The 17,324-nt window shown below is 36.4% G+C and overlaps 1 protein-coding gene across 3 annotated transcripts in view; it reads left to right on the top strand.

Annotated features, from left to right (window-relative positions):
• The window catches only part of WDPCP (WD repeat containing planar cell polarity effector), a 369,317-nt gene that overhangs the window by 46,408 nt on the left and 305,585 nt on the right, over positions 1-17,324 (top strand). The window lies entirely within an intron of this gene.

Here is a 17,324-nt window from a genome sequence, read left to right as displayed (position 1 = left end):
GCCCCCAGTGGCTAAGGTTGGTTCAGTGGGTTGTGTAGGCTTCCTGGTGGAGGGGACTAGTGCCTGTGTTGTGGTGGATGAGGCTGGATCTTGTCTTTCTGGTGGGCAGGACCCCATCCAGTGGTGTGTTTTGGGTTGTCTGTGACCTTATTATGATTTTAGGCAGTCTCTCTGCTAATGGGTAGGGTTGTGTTCCTGTTTTGCTAGTTCTTTGGCATAGGGTGTCCAGCACTGTAGCTTGCTGGTCGTTGAGTGGAGATGGGTCTTTGGGTTGAGATGGCGATCTCTGGGAGAGCTTTTGCCATTTGATATTACGTGGAGCTGGGAGGTCTCTGGTGTACCAGTGTCCTGAACTCAGCTCTGCCACCTCAGAGGCACAGGCCTGACACCCAGCTGGAGCACCAAGACCCTGTCAGCCACACGGCTCAGAAGAAAAGGGAGAAAAAAAGAAAAAAAGAAAGGAAAAAGTAAAATAAAAAGAAATAAAGTTATTAAAATAAAAAATAAAAAAATTATTAAAAATAAAAAAAATTAAAAAGTAATTTAAAAAAAGACGAAAGAATAGAGCAACCAAATCAGAAAACAAGTCCAGCAATGGTAATAAGCATTAAAAACTGTATTAAAGAAAAACAAAACGGACAGACAGAACCCTAGGACAAATGGTAAAAGCAAAGCTATACAGACAGAATCACACAAAGAAGCATACACTCACAAAAGAGAAAAAGGAAAAAAATGTATATATCATTGCTCTCAAAGTCCACCACCTCAATTTTGGGATAATTTGTTCTCTATTCAGGTATTCCACATATGCAGGGTATATCAAGTTGACTGGGGATTTAATCTGCTGCTCCTGAGGTACTGGGAGAGATTTCCCTTTCTCTTTGTTCGCACAGCTCCTGGGCTTCAGCTTTGGATTTGGCCCCTCCTCTGCGTGTAGGTCGCCTGAGGGCATCTGTTCCCAGCCCAGACAAGATGGGGTTAAAGTAGCAGCTGATTAGGGGGCTCTGGCTCACTCAGGCTGGGGGGGTGGGATGGGTACGGATGTGGGGCGAACCTGCGGCAGCAGAGGCCTGCGTGATGTTGCAACAGCCTGAGGCATGCCGTGTGTTCTCCTGGGGAAGTTGTCCCTGGATCACGGGACCCTGGCAGTGGCAGGCTGCACAGGCTCCTGGGAGGGGAGGTGTGGATAGTGACCTGTGCTTGTACACGGGCTTCTTGGTGGCGACAGCAGCAGCCTTAGCATTTCATGCCCATCTCTGGTGTCCGAGCTGATAGCTGCAGCTCGCGCCCGTCTCTGGAGCTCATTTAGGTGGTGCCCTGAATCTCGTCTCTTGCATTTGGAAACAATGGTCTCTTGCCTCTCCGGCAGGTCCAGCCTTTTTCCCAGACTCCCTCCCGGCTAGCTGTGGTGCACTAGCCCCTTCAGGCTGTGTTCACGCAGCCACCCCCAGTCCTCTCCCTGGGATCTGACCTCCGAAGCTGGAGCCTCAGCTCCCAGCCCCCACCCGTCCTGGCGGGTGAGCAGACAAGCTCCTCAGGCTGGTGAGTGCTGGTTGGCACCGATCCTCTGTGCGGGAATCTCTCCGCTTTGCCCTCTGCACACCTGTTGCTGTGCTCTCCTCCGTGGTTCCGAAGCTTCCCCCCCACCCTCCCCCGTCTCCACCAGTGAAGGGGCTTCCTAGTGTGTGGAAACTTTTCCTCCTTCACAGCTCCCTTCCACTGGTGCAGGTCCCATCCCTATTCTTTGTCTCTGTTTTTTTCTTTTTTCTTTTGCCCTACCCAGGTAGGTGGGGAGTTTCTTGCCTTTTGGGAAGTCTGAGTTCTGCCAGCGTTCAGTAGGTGTTCTGTAGGAGTTGTTCCACATGTAGATGTATTTCTGATGTGTTTGTGGGGAGGAAGGTGATCTCCACGTCTTACTCCTCCGCCATCTTGAAGGCTTGTGAATATCTAGTTTTGAAACATCTTTTATGCTAGTGATTTTTTCCGGTTTCTAATGAAATGTACTTTGTTGACTTTCTCTATGGTGGTTTTGCTTCTGAATTCATTAATTTCTGCTGTTTTTGTTTTTTCTTTCTAACTACTTTGAATTTCCTTTGAAGGTCTTTAAATTTTTTATTAATTTATTTTTGACAAAAACTGTATATATTTAAGGTATACAGTATGATATTTTGTTAAATGTATACCTTGTGAAACGATTACTATAGTCAAACTAATTGATGTATCCATCACCTCCCATAGTTACCTTTTCTTTTTTGTGGTTAAAACACTTGAGATCTACTGTCTTAGCAGATTTCAAGTATACAATACATTGTTAACTATAGTCACCATGCTGTACATTAGGTCTCTAGAACTTAACTCATCTTATAACTGAAAGTTTGTGTCCTTTGATCAATATCTCTCCTTTCCCCCACCCAGTAGTCTCTGGTGGTAACTACCATTTTTACTGTTTGAGAGTTTAAGTTTTTTTTTTTTTAGATTCCACATATATGTGAGATCATGTGATATTTGTTTTCCTGTGTCTGGCTTATTTCACTTAGCATAATGTCTTCCAGGTGTATCCATGTCACAAACGGCAGACTTTCCTTTTTTAAGGCTGAATAATAATGGTTGTATATGTATACCACATTTTCCTTTTCCATTCACTGAGGACACTTAGGTTGTTTCTTTATTTTGACTACTGTGAATAGTGCTACTTTGCAGCCCTGTCTGCAGAGGCATTTAGGTTGCTTTCATGACGTGGCTGTTGTAAATAGTGCTGCAATGAACATTGGGGTGCATTTGTCTTTTTTCTTTTCTTTTAGACTGCTCCAGGAAATTGTTGGTCTGGGGTGGGCTGGGGAATATCTGGGGGCCCCAGGAGATCACAAGCTGAGCTTCCTATTTATTACATGAGGAGTGATGCAAGCAGAATAGTGAAAGCTGTGGACGTGGATTAAAATCCTGGTGCCAACCCTGATCTGCTGAGGGACTCTGGGCCAGCCCAGCAACCTTCTTTGAGCCTCAGTTGCTTCACCTATAAAATAGAATTATGGAAGATGAAGTGACTTAAGGTGAGTAGGGCTGGTGGAGACCAACTTTTAAGATCTAAGGCTAATAATACCTCTGTTTCCTTTTAGGACAATATAAGGACCTTAGAACTTTTAAATTATTTTAATTTTTAATACTTTTGCCTACCTACTGGCTTATATGTTACTGCTGATTTGTATTTCGATTCTCTTTTTTTTTTGAAACCTCAAAAGAAATTACTATCATACATTTAATACAAGGTTTCATACTTGTGTTTCTCACTTTTCTTTTTTCCTTTTTGTGTCTCAGATGTTTTTCGAGCACATGGTTTCTCTTGTGGCTCTTGAAGTCAGATTTCTAAGTGTTGCTTCTTTGAAACCAGTCTACCTGCTTTTGAGATCTTGGCTTTGTCTTTGGCCTTACACAGTTTCACCATGATGTGTCTACACATGAATATTTCTTTTTTTTAAAATCCAGCTTTGAATTTGTTGAACTTCTTGAGTCTGTAGGTTATTTTTTTATATCAGTGTGGGAAATTTCTTAGTATTTCTTCAAATTTTGCCTCTGCCCCAATTTCTTCTCTTCTTATTAAGCAACATCAGACATACCATGGAACTTCTCACTTTGCACTGTAAGTTTCTTAAGCTCCTCTTAAGTATTTTAAACTAACTCTCAAACTAATTCTTTCATGTCTTCCAGTTCTTTAATCTGTTAATTTTTTTCCATTGAGTTTTAATTTCAATTATTGTGTTTTCTTTCTAGGAGTTTTATTTACTTCTGTCTAAAATCTAAGTCTTTTTCTTTTTTAATAGGTTTACTATTCTCCGCAGTATTTTCAACCTTGATTTTTTATTTCTTTAAATATAATGAACATAGTTACTTTATAATGTGTGCTTACTAATTCCAACATGTTAATTCTTTCAGTTTGTTTCTGCTTTCTACCACTTTTACTGGTTCTTGCTCATGATGCCATGTTTCATTATGTCATTTTTTATTTGAAAAATTAATTTTGGGAAGTCTTTGGGTCTGAAATGAAAGTGTGTATTCATTCCCCCAAGAGGAATTGTATTTGCTTTTGCTACTGAAGTCACTTAACAGTCTGGAACCACTTTGGGCTAAATTCAAAACTTAAAGTGCTTTGGACACCCAGGTCAAGAGAATTTGGATTGCAATTCTGTGTGATGGTTGACTTTGAACTACAATTTCTCAGGAACAGGATCCTTTCCCTGCCCTTCCTCACTTTCACCTTCAGTACCAAGCCAACTTTCTTGGGAGTACTCTAGGGTATAAGAGAAGTTGGGTGGGCTTACTTCTTTGCTTTTATGTTGAGAATGTAGTGCTTAAGGGTTAAAGGTTTACAGTGGGGATGGTTGTCTGTTAGATTCCCTACCTTTGGCAGGCCTAGACTTTTCTACTTTTGTCTTGAATTTAAAAGCTGTATAACTCTTTTGCTCTGAGTTCATGTTCAAGGCTCTGAGTTATCTATCACCACATAGCTCATATATAACAACTTTCTTTTTAACATTCTCCGCTTATATTTGATTCTGCAGGAGGAACAGGAACAAATGTCACCCTCATCTCTTCTTTTTGCTGAGCTAATTATAGGCCACAAGCATCCTCTCTTATTTTTCTGCTTCACTGGATATAGTATCCCACAACATTTTAGTAGTTATTGTGCCTTGGAGTTCTAGGATAGGCTTAGGATCCTGAGAGCTATGGCTCTCAGAATCTTAGGAGACTTTATTATCAGAGTTGGCCTCTAGGATCACGGGAACTCTGGACCAATATAGCAAAGGGAAAAATTTTAGTAAGTTTTGTTTAAGTTCGAAAACGTTTTCAAACCATAGCCACATTTCACAGTACTCTTGCACTTGAGCCCCTCATATTACCATAGAGTCCAGTTTTTATGACGAGTAATAGTAATCTTATGAATATGTTAGACGCAACTAGAGCAGCTGGAAGAGCAAATCTTTGCAGACCATCATTTCATTTTTTGCCATGGAGGTGTCATATGCTTGTGTACTTTCTGCCTCTAGGGAATACAAGGTGTTCCATAAACATTTGAATGTTTCTAGGTAGATGGGAGCTCTACTTGATATTGTGGGATTGTTTCTATGTTCAGTTTTAGACAAATTATATAAATCATACCTGTCAACTAGGGGGAAGGTAAAAAAATGTAATGTCCAAAGATAAAAGAAAGGGTAGATTATTATAGGGTGGACTTGAGATAAGAAAATGCATGGTTGATAGAGGCCTAGTGCTGGAAAACAAATGGAAATAGACACTATCCAAAGATTTGATTGCATACCTCTGCTGTTAAAGTGGAGAACCTGGACTAGTTTTCAGTTTGGGTTGAAGCCCTCCGTTTTCATATCTCTTTTTCCCTCCTTCCTTCCCTCCACCCCTCGCCTTCCCTCCTCCTCCCCCCCTCCCCCCCTGCCCTGAACCCCATACACACTTTCATACACAGACACTAACTACTATTCTAAGCCAAAGTGTATTTGGCTCTGTCCTGGCTTTTGACGTTGGAGGTTCACAAGTTGAAGAACTGGTATACTTACCAGCCAGGGAATTCTGCCATCTACGACCATGGCACCTTGCTGCTAGGAAAGGAGTAGGATTGGCTCTCGCAAGTATAGAATATAGATCTAATGTCTTTGGTAGGGACTTAGAGTACCTTTCTCTTCCACCTGGATTTCCCTTTCTCTCCCTCCAGCTCACCTTAGTAACGCTTGATTTTAACTACCTGAAAGCCATGTGGATTATAGTAATTCATGTGAACAGTTTATCACTTATGCTTGATAACCATGTAAGAACGGTAACGATGACTTCTTATCATTATGACATTATTAAATAAATGTCAGGTTAGTATTGTAAATTTAATATAATTATGGTATTTTATCACTAATGGATACACATTTAAAGAAGTTATTGCTCAACACTATAGCAAGAACATCAATTTTTAAAAATCTAATAATTATTTACTGTGGAAACTATAGTAGTATGTCTTCCTTATACATAGCTAAATAGTATTTAAAATGTGATTCTGGGTGGAGAAAAGGAAACAAGAGCCCCCTGCTGCATCAGGAAGCCAAAGGAGTAGAGAGAAGAGAAGGTACGTTGTTGCCTTTGCCCATGAAGAGGCCACTCACCATTCTCATTTTTCTCTGTTAATTTTGGCATTGAAATACATTCTAGATTTTAAAATAAATTTTTTCTTCAAATAATATGTATCGGTTTGAGCACTTTTGAAATACTTATTTTCAGAGTTGAGGGCTAAACTCCGGGCACATTTAGAATACTTAAATAGATCACAATTAAAATGTAATATATTAATGCATCTCAAACTATTAAACTTTTGTAAGTTAAACAAAGATAAGTTAAAGTTTGGATGGTTAATGTAGTGTGGTACTGTCATGATGGTGATGGCAGCGGTTTTTGTTTTGTTTTAAATACTGAGAAAGCTTTACTAAATTTGTGTGATTATTGCCTAGTAAACACTAGGTGGTGCAATTGTGTAAGGACTGTATAATGAATTATGTGGAGGGTTTTTTGTTGTTTTGGGGGGAGGCAGGAGGATGAAATTAAAATTCTGGCTTGAGGAAACTTTGGAAAGGAGAATTCTCAAAATATTAAAATGAATGGATGACTCTTGCTCTTTTATTAATTGTTCCGGACTTCAAATGGGGGCCTGTCTTGTAATTTAGACGACAAAGGTCTCGAAGTATTTGTACTTTCTATATTGCATTTTAAGCTCAACTAACTACAGAAGGAAGAAAACCCCACAAAAAACAGAAAAGAAAACTAATCTAATTTGGTTTTCTACAAACATTTAAATATTGAATTGCTCTGTGACTGCAACTAGACAGGCTTACCCTCTACTATTTCAAGTCATTGTAAAATGCCATAGGAACAATTGAACAATTATCTGTAATATTTTGTCATATCAAGTGATTGTTGATCAGTTAAAACTAGAAAAGTAGCTTTTCTCTTGGCATGTTTTTTGTCTTCTTTTATCCACTTTATAAAAAACCCTTGCATTCCTATGTAAGTTCAGGTCATCAAATTATTAAACTGAAGATTTAGTTTCTGAAGTGAAATAATTATTGTTGATTTACTTGTATATTAAGGAGAAGAAAATATTTCTATACAGATAATTATTTAAAGCCTTAAGTCTTAATTCTGAAAGGTTTTTCCCCCCCCCCCCTTTCAACTTCTTTTCCAATTTGAGATACAGTTTTTTTTTTCTGAAATTAAAAAAAAAGTAATTTATGTCTTCTAGCAATTTAGTGAATAATGTTGTTTCATTTACATTCGTATTTAAATGTCTTTCGATATTTTGGAAGCACAAAGTGAAGCTGTCCTACCGTTTTAAAACATTCACTGATAATGACAGAAAAATAAGAATTAATTTAAGTACTTCAGTAGCCTATCATAACTGATAGAATTACACAAACTATATGTGTAGTTTTACATTTTTCTAACTGTGAATCATATATCCTCTGTCAGACTGAGTTATACAAAACTGATTGTACCTTTCACTAATGTAATGAAACAACATAGGACTTTAAATTTCTTTAAAACTTATCTTCCATATACAACTATACAAAAATTACATTTTTAGAAATTTAGATTTATATCTTATGAAATTCTTTCCCTCTAACGTTTATAATGATACTTCTCTTCAAGTCTACCACTTTTAGTATTTTTCTTTTGAATTTTTGATATTTCTGTTTTGAGGTAATATTGCTTCATTACTTATGAATAAATTATATATTACACATTTATTTCAGAAGATGTTCAAACTTCTTTATAATGTATAATACCAGGTAGGTTATTATCAGTAATTAGCAGAGGAGGTTTGAAAGGCAGAGTCATTTTCTTTCTGTTTGTGAAACAAGGATGTATGTGTGCACAGACTCACAGGCACACACACGTCAGAGATAGTTTGGGAGTATTCTAAGTCCAAGCAGTTGGGCCGTGGCTTATTGGATGATATATATTTTTATTTAAAATTTATTTTCTGTCCCCTTTGTAACTTTTGGAATGTAACTTGATTAATATTTTATTTAAACAATATAGATTTTGCTTTTGAGTAATGTAAAACAGTTTTAGATAAAATGTTATAGAAACAATTTTGTGGAATTGAAAAATCAGTATTTTTGTAGTAGTTGGCAGCTTTTATAAAATGACTTGCTGCTCTTGCAGATATATCCATTATTGCAATTGTCACTATTTAATGGCACCCATGTTAGCTACATTAGCCAGGGGGCTGAATAGCCATGAAAATGGGAGTAACCTCTGACCTCAGAAATGGTTCTTTTAAAAGAGGATTGAAACATTGGTGATAGGAAATTTGAATTGCTCCTGCAGCTGCAGTGTTTGTTCTGTGACTACTTAATTTAGTTTGGAGCTATACTTTTTCTTGTCAATCTGTCAGTCTTTCAGAAGCATCAAATTCACTTCAGGAAGGAAAAAAAATACTTCCTTCCCAGGCCTGTATTATTGAATTCAGTATTCAGGCTTCAAACAGTTTCATTTAGGTAATACATATAGTCAGTCTTAAGAATGGGAATCCTCACATTTGACATGCTCTGTTAAATATATAGCTCATTCAGACCCTATCCAAGATATTGCTATTCAGCAAGTTATTTTGGATAATCCTTTTAATGACTGTAACTCAACTTCGTAGCTATGTAGAAGACTGGTAGAGTGTGGAGATATAATGTGTGTTGTGTGTGTGTAGTATGTATACATATATTATTGATGTGTAAATATGTGTATATGTATATATACATTATATAAATTTGTTAAGGTTTTATAAATAATTTGGATTTTGTATTATATATGTACATATTTATTTAGATATATGAAAGATAAGCTGTGCAAGCCTTGTGTTTGATACATGAGGAATTATATACGGAATACTCAGAGTAATGGGATCACTATGGCTGATTCTCACATGCTGACGAAAATTTAGCGCAAAGAGATTTGAAAGTGATGATGTAAAAAAAAAAAAACAAAGTTGGTCTTCGGTTTCATTAGTTTGAAGTTATTAAGTAGTATGGCTTTTACTCAACTCTTCTACCCTTACTTTTAAACATTTAATAATACATTTGTCAATCAGAGAATGAGGGGGAAGAAAAGGGCAGAAACCCAGCAATTGCTGCTTTAATACCAACTGAGGCAAAAATAAAACATTTGCTATATATTTTAATATTTCTCCTCTATTTTTGTAATGTTAAATGATTTTGAAAAAACAGAATATTATGGTAAAAAATTATTTATGAAAGTAATCTTTATATGAAAGAGTAAGTTTTCAACATTATACAATTAAGAATAAGAAATTAAAAACCATGTATGATTGTAACTTTATTACACACTGTATTGAATTATAAATTCTGACAGTGAGCACTGTTTGCATATAGTTTAAAAAATCAAAGAGTATATATATATTACCAAATGTAAAATAGATAGCTAAGCAGACGCATAGCACAGGGAGATCAGCTTGGCGCTTTGTGACCATCTAGAGAGGTGGGATAGGGAAGGTGGGAGGGAGATGCAAGAGGGAGGAGATACGGGGATATATGTATATCTACATATCCTGATATATATGTATAGCTGATTCACTTTGTTATACAGTAGAAACTAACACACCATTGTAAAGCAATTATACTCCAATAAAGATGTTAAAAAAAAATCAAAGAGTTACTGAAGTCCATTTGAGTTAAAAACTTATTAAATCAAAATGGGATCAATTAAAAACTGAAATACAGAATTTAATCATGTTTTAATTAGGAAAATATGTAATAGATGTAGTTCTAGCATACTGCTTTTCTGCATTTCATATTTAACATAAGCAATCATGTATAGAGATATGATTATTAGAATATATAATATAAAACACACTCTTACGCATTTTCTGGTTCACTGTTAGCATTTCTTTGTGTGTGACTGGCTAGGGGTGCCTCTAGCAAGCACCATGTTCATTCCTTAGCCAACCGTAAGAGGGGGCTTCTATACCAACAAGCTGCTGTCTCTACCCTCTTTACTTGAATAGTGTGTATAATGATCTGCTCTGAAAGTGAACATTTTATATAATGAATTTTCTGAATTCCATACCTTCTTTTAATTCATCAGATTAACTTGTTTGCACTAGCTGTTAATACTGACTTTGTAAGAGTTTAAGTAACCTAATTATAAAAGAAAAACAAATACTTTGATGTTTTGGAAGAATGTTAACAGAGGCCAAATAATATTTATGTCTCGTTTATAGAAATAATTAGTAAATTAAATACTATTTCTTATATAGAAAACTTGTTTCTGTCTTGAATAGAATTGTGCAGACCATCTTTAAGCCACCGTTAAATCAAGATACAGAAAACGATTTCTGTATAGTTTTTAAAGGTCTAGTTGTTTTTTAAAATTTAACTGCTTTTCAAAGTGATACTTGTTACAAAGCTCCTAGAACATAACCTTTTAATAGAATAACTTGCTTCTATTTAGAATACCAATAAAAATGATGTAATTGTTAAACTCTTTAAGAAATTAAGAATACAAAACATGTCCTGAATCACTCAAGAAATAATTTATTAACTATTATCTACCTATCTATCCATTTATCTATAAATTATGATACTTAATAGAATTATTGTTTCAAATTCTCCAATTGCCTACAGATAATATTTCAACTACTGGAAATATATTACTGAAAAATTAATAATGATAATACTTGGAGTAATCAGAGTTTTTCTAGAATTTTTTTTTGTAACCATTGTTTATGGAGCAGACCTTATTCAGCATACTCAGTTTATTCTATATGTTACAAAGGGTTTGGCAATGTGAAAGAATTCTATCTGCTTTCACCTTGCAATATCTGTACAGTTTCTAGTGCAAATGAAAAGAGTGGCTTTCTGTGTCAAAAAGTTGGCCAGATTGCAGTAAGATAATACAGTTTTCTAGATAGGTGTAAATTGTGGGTTTACTGTCTTAGAAGAAAATACAAATTGATTTTTAAAAATTAATAATTTAATTGTGTATGTATTTGGGAAGAGTTTCACTTTTCATCAAATGCTATTTTTGCTAAAATAGGTTTCTTTGAAATACTTTAGCAACAGATGTTGAAACAATATTCTTAATAGTTTATTAAAAGCTCTAGGAGGCTTGGGTTTGAGAATTACAAAGGGAAAAATTGAGAAAAGTCTGTGAAAAGACACCAGCCCATGAATTCTAATGACTGGCACTATATTGCTTTGAAAATATCTAAACTAATCGCAGATAGTGGTTGCATCTCACCTCGTGATTTTTCAGATCAAAATAAAAGTAACCGATTTCTGTAAATAATTTTCCTTGAATGTTTCTTCATTAGAAGCGATAGGATTCTGACTCTGAGAACCATTAGACAGTGAAATTCTGTCAGGCTAGTTTCATCTTTTCTGCTAGCTTTATTACATTAAAAAATGTAAACCCTTATGATTGTTGAGTTCTTGTCAATTTGAAAATACATGACAAAGTAATATATTAAAAATATTTTCCTTGAATGATACATGAATGAATGTTTTTAAAGTAGGTGTTGACACTAGTGATTCTTATTTATATTAAGCTATAAAGAAAATATACAGCATGATATAGTACATTTAAAGCAGACTTGTGTTAGTAATATATGCTAAAATTTTGGGGATATGGAAATCATCTTCATAGCTGGACAACCTTGCTTGTATGAATTTCTTTCTCTTTGAATACCCGAAGCAATTTGTCAAAAGCAAATTTTTTCTTCTGAAGTGATGGTTTAAAATATTTTAAAATGATAAAAGCTCTAAACTCATATAGATTATAGCATCCTAATTCTGTAAGGTAGTCACATTTGTCTTATTTTTCTACAGTAGCATATTAATGAATCGTTTCATATGTAGTAAGTCAGTTTTTATTTTAACGTCTTTGTTGGGATTCTATAGATTCCATTATTTTAAATAATATTGCTAACAATAATTTATAAATACTTGGTCATATATAACTGAGGGATTGATAATATTTTACTTGTTTAAAAGCAGGGTCCTAGACTGTATGACTCTTGAGGTTCCTTTCTAGCATTTTGAGCTGTACTTCTATAATTCAGATTATGTTCTTTGAAATTTAAGCCTTATTTTGTCCTATCTGAAATACAAAAAAAAAAATCTTGTTTTTCTGAGCGTAGCATATGGTGATTGAAAATTTATTAGACTCAGATTTTGCCATTGGGAGACTTCTGTTTTTTTTTTTAGCAAAGATCAGACATTCCTTCATTCATTCACTTGACAACACATATTTATAAAACATCTGGTATGTTCTATACGAGTAAGTAAGTTATCCTCATTGCTCAAGTTGCTTACATTCTGGGGGGGGGGAACAGATAAATAAATAGGTAATTAAAATTTAAATATATAAGTTGATGAGTGCTATGATTGGGGAAAGTACAGAGTACTCTGAAAGTACCTGTGATGGAATTAGGTTTGCCAACTAACCAAATCTTAGTGAGGCCTGGTGTTGGGGAAAGCTTTCTGGAGAAAGTTTTGGCTTACCTGAGGCCTAGCGTGTGTAAGAGTTAGCCAGACGAAGTGTTGGAAGGGAGAGAGAAGTGGGGATAGCTAAGTGAGTTTCACTTGAAATCACTGTATATGCAAAGGCAAAGAGGAGCTGGAGAACTTGGCATGACTTAATGGGACTCCAAGACTTCAGTGTTCAGAGACGAAGCTCGAGCTGTGAGCAAGGACCATTTCGTGCATGGTCTGTGTATCACTGGAATTTCATTCTTGGTGCAATGGGAAATCATTAAGGCATTTCAGAGAAGTGACATGGTTATTGTTGCTGTTTGGAAATATTGCACTGGCAGCACTGTGGAGAATGGATTGGAAAGAGTGAGATTAGAGGCAGGGATATAATGTGAGGACTTTCTGAGTAACTGAGATGTACTGGAGTCATAAACTTTTTTGGTAGCAATAGAGTTGGAGAGAATTAGATGAATTTATGAAATATTTAACTAGTAAGAGCAAAAGAGTTGGTGATTGATGGAATGTGAAGGCTTGTGGAAGAAGTAGCAATAACGGTGACACTTAAATTTCTGACAGGTAACTAGGTAGATGGTGCTTCCATTCAATGTGATTGGAACCATGGAAGAAGTCTGAAAGGGAAGAATATGAATTTAGTTAGAGAAATGGTGAACTTAAAGTTAATGTGGAATATTGCATGGAGATGGCCAGTAAAAGTTGAATTTTATATAACCAGATGCTCAGGAGAAAAATGGGAACTAGTGATTAAGAGTCATCAGCATGTAGGTAGTAATTGGAGTAGGTGTGATGTCTTAAAGGGAAGATATAAAGAGAAGAGAGGAGGATCCTGGATAAGACGCTGAAGGACCCAACATTTAAGAGATGGTCAGAGGAAGAAGAACCAGTGAAGAAGTAGCTGGAGAGAGAGAGGAGAAAAATGAGGAGAGTGCAGTGTCACTGATTTAAAAAGGTATTAAGGCAGAGTAGAAATGTAGAGTAGAAAATACACCCTATATGGGAAGTACAGATAAAGTGCTGAGTAATTTCAGATGAAGAAAAGATTTCGTCTGACTAGGGAACTGGATTGCTTCATGGAGGAGGTAGCATCTGAAAAGCACATTTTTCTTTTTACATCTTTATTGGAGTATAGTTGCTTTACAGTGTTTTGTTAGTTTCTGCTGTACAACAAAGTGAATCAGCTATATGTATACCCATATCCCCTCCCTCTTGAGCCTCCCTTCTACCCTCCCCATCCCACCCCTCTAGGTGGTCACAAAGCACCGAGCTGATATCCCTGTGCTATGCAGCTGCTTCCCACTAGCTAACTGTTTTACACATGGTAGTGTATATATGTCAGTGCTACTCTCTCAATTCGTCCCACCCTCCCCTTCCCCCACTGTGTCCATAAGTCCGTTCTCTACATCTGTGTCTCTATTCCTGCCCTGCCAAGCACGTTAAAGAAGCTACTGAATGATAGGAAATATATTCCAGGTAAAGGAGACAGCATAGTAAAAGATAGGAAAGTATCAATATAAGGCTATAGAGGTAGCAAGTTGTAGGTAAGCTAGCAACAGTTTTAGGGTTTGTGTTAGAGATAGGACTAGAAACGTAGTAGGGGGAAATGAATATGAAGGCCTTGATTGCCATGCTAAAGCTCTGTGCTCTTTTTTTTTTTAATAGTTTTTTTTTTTTTTTAGTTTGTGTGTATTTTTATTCATCTGACAATTTTTATATATTGCAAGTAATTTTGAGAAGCTGGCATCATCACATTTTATCATGATTACTACTACTGCCAGCACCACCAGCACTAAGCTGCCATGCCTTCCTGGGAGAAGCCCTGCTGTCACCAGGTTTGTTTTCTTTTAAAAATTCCCACTGTGGGTCTCTTCTCTGGCCTTTCGCCCCCATAAGTGTCTGGGGCTAGCGGAGGAACGGCCTCACACTCCCCTCCTGGCTGCAGCCTACCTAAAGTTCTGTGCTCTTAGCAATAGGAAGCTATGGGAAGATTTTTAAATACAGGGATGATTTCATTCCCTTTAAGGCTGAATAATATTCCATTGTATAGCTATATCACATCTTGTTTATCTGTTCATCAGCAGTATTCTTTAGGGATGCATATATAGGCAGTAATCTATTTTGAAAAAGAGAAGGGAAGGAATAACCCAAAATTCAAGGTCTAGTCACCTCTGAAGGAGGGAATGGGAGGGATACAATTTGGGAGGAGACATGAGGATCTTAAGGTGCTTATATTGTTCTATTTCTTAAGCTGGATGGTAGGTAGATATTCATTTTATTATTCATTAGGTAGTACTTAAATGTTTCATACTTTAGTATGTATATTTCACAATAAAAAAAAAAAAATTCAAATGATAATGCATTAGTTTAATTTTCAGTATCTTGCGAATAGAGGAATAATATTGTGAGATTTGGTTTTTCATAAGATTAATCTATCAGTAGGTTGGGTTGGGGCAAAGAGAGGTTCTTTGGAGAGAGTAATGAAATAACCCAGGAAAGGAGTGGGGAGCCTAAATCAAATCAAACTATAGTATGGGAGAGGACATAAAATTAATACAAATCAGGCAAAAAAACAAACAAACAAAAAAAAACAGTGTTTGCCAACTGGTGGAAGGGACAGGGTAAAGAGATGTTCATTTCTAGTTTGCTTTTTTCCCTCTTCCTCGGGACGACTATATCCAAAACCACTTGTGTTAAATCCCCCACTATTCTCCCTGCCTCACTCAGCAGAAGACTTCTCTTCAGTTTTTGTTAGAAAAAAAATAGGACACTAAGCTTTAATGTCTCACTTTTTTTCCTTCCTACTTCACATCAAGAACTATGAAGAGTCTGAGATTTTACCCTACTTGCAAATCAAAACAGCCTGCCAGTTTCATGGGTGCTGGTAGAAAATATGAGACTCCTGGGTCAGAGATGAAGGACAGTTTATTCATAGCAATAGAGTAGTTGAAGTATCAGCATTTTTGGACTAGTTCCCTGAGCCCCAGTTCCCTTACGTGACATGAAGTGGGTCGGATGACACCTGTACATTCAGTGGGTTGAATTACAGGAAAGGAGCCCTGAGCTTAAGGAACCCAAATCTTTTATAATGGGCAGTAAGCATGCCTCCTCTTTGCCCCATGAGAGACATTATCTCTATTTTCCAGGGCTGTTTGCTATGCTTGAAAAGATAGTTTAGAACCAAGGGCATTCAGTGCCTCTTTTAAGGGAACATGAGAGACCTATGGAGAATTTGCTCCTAGCATCTCAAAACATATCTTAATTTTTATCCTTCTTTCATTCCCATGTATCTCAAAAATAAGTTATTTCTTTTCACGGCTAACACTCCAACTTTGATGTTGATGCCATTTCTCTTGCCTTCCTTGAGACCTTGTGTCATTGGCTGTGTCTTCTTGCCCAAATTTTCATTCATCAAATATTTATTGAATACTCATGATACAGTGAGGAATACTACAGAACAGCTTTATGTAGCATTTATGCTAGCCGAGGAGCTCAGACAAGTAAGCAAAGAAGTAATCAAGATAATATTAGAGTAGGATAAGTTGAATACGGTTAAAACCAAAATAGAATGATGTGACAGAAATTGAGATGGAGCTATTTTATTAGGTGGTCACTGGAGAAGACATTTAGGAAGAAGTGACATTTGCACAGAGATCTGAATCATGAAAAGCATCAGATTTCCACATTAAAAGAACAGCAGATACAAAGGCTCTGAAGGAATAAGCTTGATATTTTTTGAGGAACGGAAAGAAAGTCTATGTTTCTGGAGTGTATCAAGCTAAGGAGGAAAGTGGTAAATGATGAATTTGGAGAGGTAGATCATGGCAGGCATTTGAATTTTATTGATATCTTTAACTTTTGTTATTCCACTACATCTTTCTTCTTAATTTATAGCTATTCTAGGGCCTTTTTCCTTTCTAAATCATTTTCATATAGATGCCACTACTTCCTTTTCTTTTCCAAATTCTTTGAAACAGGGAAATAAAAGATAAGTTCTTAATGTCTGTTGGACAAAAATAGTATCATTAGAACTTGTGAGAATTCCTGAGAGACAAGAAAGCAGAAGACTGGAAAATGAGTACCCAGAATGGCACTGAAAAGAAAACAACTCTTTATGAAGGGAGAGCCTCAAAACTTTCAAGTTCTTGGTGGTAGGAGTAATTATTTAAAGGTCTGTGCCTTGATCATAAACACACACATGCTTTTTCTCCCTCCCTCTCCCTCTCCTGAGTGGCACACACACACAGTGGCAACAGCAGGCAGCAGTGGCATTTGTCAGTTGTTGAAATTCAAAAGCTATATATAAGGTAAACTACCTGTCTCAGAAAGGCTTCCAGTGTGGCCGTAGGGGCATGAGAAAAGAGAAGAACATAGTAACCGAGATGGAAAGAAGTAGAAAGGTTAGGATATGTTTGAGATGAAGCAGAGCCAAAAAGGGAAAAGAAGACATGACAGTGGTGACTGATAGTGAGAAAGACTTGCAAGAGTGGGTTTTTTGTTTTCCTTTTTTTTCTTTCTCTCTCCCTTCCTCTTTCCTCCCCGCACCCCCCCAACACCCCATTTCCTTCTCTCCTTCAGTAAAACCAAGCATTTCTATGTAGCCAGAGTGTATTTCATGTTGTTGGAAAAGGGAAAAGAGTTGGTGATAAGAAGATTGGAAAGGATGCCGTCATTCAAATTTAGTTACTCATATATTTAATAAAAGACTAGAAGAACTTAAATAAACATTTGTTATCCTTATAGTTTGTACATGTCAGATATTCGAAGGTCACAAAGCTG

The sequence above is a fragment of the Eschrichtius robustus genome, chromosome 15 (assembly GCF_028021215.1).
Source record: "Eschrichtius robustus isolate mEscRob2 chromosome 15, mEscRob2.pri, whole genome shotgun sequence".
NCBI lineage: Eukaryota > Metazoa > Chordata > Mammalia > Artiodactyla > Eschrichtiidae > Eschrichtius > Eschrichtius robustus.
Note: the sequence above shows the minus strand (reverse complement) of the source record. Positions and strands in the feature narration are given on the sequence as shown.